We start from the raw sequence: 5,000 nt of genomic DNA, 5'->3' as shown, positions 1-5,000 counted from the left end.
GCCCCATCGGTACAAATACCTACACACTTGTCCCAGCACAGTCCAGCATCTCTGACAAATGAGTCAAGCACATGAAAAATTGCTTCCCCAGTTGCACGGGTTTGAAGAGGACGACAAAAGAGAACATCCTCTTCAATCCCCTGGCCTCTCACAAACCTTACATAGGTGAGCATCTGAGCCTGCCCAGCAATATCTGTTGACTCGTCTAATTGCAATGCGTAATATGGACTCAGTTTAATATGGGCTATTAATTGCTCTTTGACATCGCTGGCCAGATCGGAAATTCTCCGTGCTACCGTGTCATTTGACAATGGGATGGCACTCAGTTTGGAGGCAGCGCTTTCACCCAGCATGATCTTACACATGTCTTGTGCCGCAGGCAAAATCAGTGTCTCTGCGATAGTGTGTGGTTTCCCAAGTTTTGCAATTCTTTGGGAAACCACATACGAAGCCTCGAGACACTGACTTGACACGGTGGTGTGTTGGACAATGGTGGACTTTTGGAGATGGAGGGCATCGCGTTTTCTTATAAAAAAATCAACCGGTTTGTCTTTTATTTCCGAGTGCTTGGTCTCCAAATGTCGCTTTAATTTGCATGGTTTCATGCTGTCATTGGCCAGTACCTCCGCACAAATGACACACTGTGGACGTTGTTCTAATGTGCCAGTTACAGAAAAACCAAACTGCAAATAACTTTCATCATATTTGCGAAGCTTAGCCTTTTTAGGAGCTGGTGCATCAGTTGGCTTATCTTTTTGTCGAACGAGGAATTTGTCCATATTCTATGATTAATTGAATTCAAAATTAATAAAGTTGTACTAAATGTTAACAAATGGTAAGGTGTGTGTATTGTATGTAGGCTATGTTAATTTAATGAACGAATTATAGAGGCTATTCCTCGTTGTAATGCTAACTCGAAGACGATGGAATGAATGAATGAATGCAGGCAGACAACCCGGGACAAGCTCCGTAGAAATGAGTGGAGTGGACCGGTAAGGTAAATGTTTGTTGCAATACGGTGTGGTTGAATAATGAAATGTAAGAATAGACGAGTAGTCAAGTAAGTACAGTAGGAAGGGAAAAGGTAAGGGTACAAGCAGTAAGAAGGGAAAGAAGGCAAGCCAGAAAACTAGGCTAGCCTACTGCAGTATAGCCTACCAAGAAAGGCACGCTTAGCAGGAAGAGAAAGACGGCAAGTCTACTAAATTTGAAAATAAAATTGAAAACAGAAATACGTCTTTGCAAAGACAAAGCAATTCACTAAAATGGAGCACAGAGAAAGCCTTTAAAAAGGCTGTTGTGGTGAACTTGAAAACTGTCGAAATGAACGTGTTCAAAGTAGGCTACCAGGTTACAACTTCGTATATCGCACAATGGTGTGTTTCCGATGTCTGGCTGCACTATATGTACGTGTGGTGTGGTCATTGTTGAAATTTCAAATGATAACTTTCAGCTGTAATTGGTTGGCGTGAAAATGAACGTGTTTGTGATTTGTTGGTGCATTTGTAGCCCAGCCCCTTCCGTATTTTTTTTTTTTTTTTTAGCCCTTGAGCAGCCAGTGACTGGTCCGTGACGCGCCCCCCAGTTTGAGAACCACTGCCCTAGACCAACGAGCCGCTGAGTGCTGCAATGGGTTTTATTTTGTGTGGACCCCTTGCATTCCTGAGTAAGTCAAAAAAGTTTTCCAGAATGGGCTCTTTTCCTGCAATGGCTAACAACAGAGGGTGGTCGTCGTTTATTTCGTTAGAGTGGATTTTTTTCTGTAAAGTCTGGCATCTCTTTGTGAAAGAAGGGCTCGTCCGGGAGTTGAACCCGGGACCTCTCGCACCCGAAGCGAGAATCATACCCCTAGACCAACGAGCCTGGGCCAAGGATGCCATTTATTCAGCGCCTTTCCTCACACCAACGTTTTAGAGTGGTCTGCAGAAAAGACGGTCATTTCAGCTGCGTTCCACTGTGCATCAACATTTCCGAAAGTAAGTCCTGGGTAACTAAGTGCAGCAGTTGACCGGTGGCCGGTAGAACCAAACGATGCAGAGTTTCACAGAATAAAGGGCTCGTCCGGGATTTGAACCCGGGACCTCTTGCACCCTAAGCGAGAATCATACCCCTAGACCAACGAGCCAGCTTGCTCAAATGCTTATGTCGAGCATCTTGTGCATCAATATTTAGCTGAAAGGAAAGGTAGCTGTGGTGGTGTTGAGCTGCAGCTAAGCTATGCTGTACATCAAAGGTGAGACAGTGCTCACACAATCTCATGATACTGACAAAAGCTTGCTTGGCGACGGGCTCGTCCAGGATTTGAACCCGGGACCTCTCGCACCCTAAGCGAGAATCATACCCCTAGACCAACGAGCCCCGACAGAGTGTGACTTCAGCTGAAAAAAAAAAACCGTGCAATTTTCTCCACCACTGACGGGACTTGAAAAAGGACACATTTCAAAAGAGTTTACCTGTCTAGCTTACGGGCTCGTCCGGGATTTGAACCCGGGACCTCTCGCACCCTAAGCGAGAATCATACCCCTAGACCAACGAGCCGCAATTGAACAGTTTTGTGGGGTGAAAAGGAACATCCAACCGAGGCTAATTCTCTACAGGACACAAGCGTTTGGCGGTGAGGCCCACAATAAATTGGGGAGAAAGCACAAACGGGCTCGTCCGGGATTTGAACCCGGGACCTCTCGCACCCAAAGCGAGAATCATACCCCTAGACCAACGAGCCGCTGAGTGCTGCAATGGGTTTTATTTTGTGTGGACCCCTTGCATTCCTGAGTAAGTCAAAAAAGTTTTCCAGAATGGGCTCTTTTCCTGCAATGGCTAACAACAGAGGGTGGTCGTCGTTTATTTCGTTAGAGTGGATTTTTTTCTGTAAAGTCTGGCATCTCTTTGTGAAAGAAGGGCTCGTCCGGGAGTTGAACCCGGGACCTCTCGCACCCGAAGCGAGAATCATACCCCTAGACCAACGAGCCTGGGCCAAGGATGCCATTTATTCAGCGCCTTTCCTCACACCAACGTTTTAGAGTGGTCTGCAGAAAAGACGGTCATTTCAGCTGCGTTCCACTGTGCATCAACATTTCCGAAAGTAAGTCCTGGGTAACTAAGTGCAGCAGTTGACCGGTGGCCGGTAGAACCAAACGATGCAGAGTTTCACAGAATAAAGGGCTCGTCCGGGATTTGAACCCGGGACCTCTCGCACCCTAAGCGAGAATCATACCCCTAGACCAACGAGCCAGCTTGCTCAAATGCTTATGTCGAGCATCTTGTGCATCAATATTTAGCTGAAAGGAAAGGTAGCTGTGGTGGTGTTGAGCTGCAGCTAAGCTATGCTGTACATCAAAGGTGAGACAGTGCTCACACAATCTCATGATACTGACAAAAGCTTGCTTGGCGACGGGCTCGTCCGGGATTTGAACCCGGGACCTCTCGCACCCTAAGCGAGAATCATACCCCTAGACCAACGAGCCCCGACAGAGTGTGACTTCAGCTGAAAAAAAAAACAACGTGCAATTTTCTCCACCACTGACGGGACTTGAAAAAGGACACATTTCAAAAGAGTTTACCTGTCTAGCTTACGGGCTCGTCCGGGATTTGAACCCAGGACCTCTCGCACCCAAAGCGAGAATCATACCCCTAGACCAACGAGCCGCAATTGAACAGTTTTGTGGGGTGAAAAGGAACATCCAACCGAGGCTAATTCTCTACAGGACACAAGCGTTTGGCGGTGAGGCCCACAATAAATTGGGGAGAAAGCACAAACGGGCTCGTCCGGGATTTGAACCCGGGACCTCTCGCACCCAAAGCGAGAATCATACCCCTAGACCAACGAGCCGCTGAGTGCTGCAATGGGTTTTATTTTGTGTGGACCCCTTGCATTCCTGAGTAAGTCAAAAAGGTTTTCCAGAATGGGCTCTTTTCCTGCAATGGCTAACAACAGAGGGTGGTCGTCGTTTATTTCGTTAGAGTGGATTTTTTTCTGTAAAGTCTGGCATCTCTTTGTGAAAGAAGGGCTCGTCCGGGAGTTGAACCCGGGACCTCTCGCACCCGAAGCGAGAATCATACCCCTAGACCAACGAGCCTGGGCCAAGGATGCCATTTATTCAGCGCCTTTCGTCACACCAACGTTTTAGAGTGGTCTGCAGAAAAGACGGTCATTTCAGCTGCGTTCCACTGTGCATCAACATTTCCGAAAGTAAGTCCTGGGTGACTAAGTGCAGCAGTTGACCGGTGGCCGGTAGAACCAAACGATGCAGAGTTTCACAGAATAAAGGGCTCGTCCGGGATTTGAACTCGGGACCTCTCGCACCCTAAGCGAGAATCATACCCCTAGACCAACGAGCCAGCTTGCTCAAATGCTTATGTCGAGCATCTTGTGCATCAATATTTAGCTGAAAGGAAAGGTAGCTGTGGTGGTGTTGAGCTGCAGCTAAGCTATGCTGTACATCAAAGGTGAGACAGTGCTCACACAATCTCATGATACTGACAAAAGCTTGCTTGGCGACGGGCTCGTCCGGGATTTGAACCCGGGACCTCTCGCACCCTAAGCGAGAATCATACCCCTAGACCAACGAGCCCCGACAGAGTGTGACTTCAGCTGAAAAAAAAAACAACGTGCAATTTTCTCCACCACTGACGGGACTTGAAAAAGGACACATTTCAAAAGAGTTTACCTGTCTAGCTTACGGGCTCGTCCGGGATTTGAACCCAGGACCTCTCGCACCCAAAGCGAGAATCATACCCCTAGACCAACGAGCCGCAATTGAACAGTTTTGTGGGGTGAAAAGGAACATCCAACCGAGGCTAATTCTCTACAGGACACAAGCGTTTGGCGGTGAGGCCCACAATAAATTGGGGAGAAAGCACAAACGGGCTCGTCCGGGATTTGAACCCGGGACCTCTCGCACCCAAAGCGAGAATCATACCCCTAGACCAACGAGCCGCTGAGTGCTGCAATGGGTTTTATTTTGTGTGGACCCCTTGCATTCCTGAGTAAGTCAAAAAGG

General features: G+C 47.7%; 10 non-coding genes across 10 annotated transcripts; all 10 read right to left on the bottom strand.

Annotated features, from left to right (window-relative positions):
* Nucleotides 1–1,791: 1,791 nt before the first annotated feature.
* On the bottom strand, nt 1,792–1,863 carry trnap-cgg (transfer RNA proline (anticodon CGG)). The gene has a single exon. It is a non-coding gene; the product is annotated as a tRNA-Pro (tRNA).
* Nucleotides 1,864–2,466: 603 nt separating this feature from the next.
* Nucleotides 2,467–2,538, bottom strand: trnap-agg (transfer RNA proline (anticodon AGG)). The gene has a single exon. It is a non-coding gene; the product is annotated as a tRNA-Pro (tRNA).
* Nucleotides 2,539–2,650: 112 nt separating this feature from the next.
* On the bottom strand, nt 2,651–2,722 carry trnap-ugg (transfer RNA proline (anticodon UGG)). Its single transcript has one exon. It is a non-coding gene; the product is annotated as a tRNA-Pro (tRNA).
* Nucleotides 2,723–2,897: 175 nt separating this feature from the next.
* On the bottom strand, nt 2,898–2,969 carry trnap-cgg (transfer RNA proline (anticodon CGG)). Its single transcript has one exon. It is a non-coding gene; the product is annotated as a tRNA-Pro (tRNA).
* Nucleotides 2,970–3,159: 190 nt separating this feature from the next.
* On the bottom strand, nt 3,160–3,231 carry trnap-agg (transfer RNA proline (anticodon AGG)). The gene has a single exon. It is a non-coding gene; the product is annotated as a tRNA-Pro (tRNA).
* Nucleotides 3,232–3,392: 161 nt separating this feature from the next.
* trnap-agg (transfer RNA proline (anticodon AGG)) lies at nt 3,393–3,464 on the bottom strand. Its single transcript has one exon. It is a non-coding gene; the product is annotated as a tRNA-Pro (tRNA).
* A 293-nt stretch (nt 3,465–3,757) lies between these two features.
* trnap-ugg (transfer RNA proline (anticodon UGG)) lies at nt 3,758–3,829 on the bottom strand. Its single transcript has one exon. It is a non-coding gene; the product is annotated as a tRNA-Pro (tRNA).
* A 175-nt stretch (nt 3,830–4,004) lies between these two features.
* Nucleotides 4,005–4,076, bottom strand: trnap-cgg (transfer RNA proline (anticodon CGG)). The gene has a single exon. It is a non-coding gene; the product is annotated as a tRNA-Pro (tRNA).
* Nucleotides 4,077–4,499: 423 nt separating this feature from the next.
* Nucleotides 4,500–4,571, bottom strand: trnap-agg (transfer RNA proline (anticodon AGG)). Its single transcript has one exon. It is a non-coding gene; the product is annotated as a tRNA-Pro (tRNA).
* Nucleotides 4,572–4,864: 293 nt separating this feature from the next.
* trnap-ugg (transfer RNA proline (anticodon UGG)) lies at nt 4,865–4,936 on the bottom strand. Its single transcript has one exon. It is a non-coding gene; the product is annotated as a tRNA-Pro (tRNA).
* Nucleotides 4,937–5,000: the final 64 nt, after the last annotated feature.

This window comes from Sardina pilchardus, chromosome 8 (assembly GCF_963854185.1).
Source record: "Sardina pilchardus chromosome 8, fSarPil1.1, whole genome shotgun sequence".
In the NCBI taxonomy this organism is placed as follows: Eukaryota; Metazoa; Chordata; class Actinopteri; order Clupeiformes; family Clupeidae; genus Sardina; species Sardina pilchardus.
The sequence above is the reverse complement of the archived record's forward strand: the minus strand, read 5'-3'. Positions and strand labels throughout refer to the sequence as shown.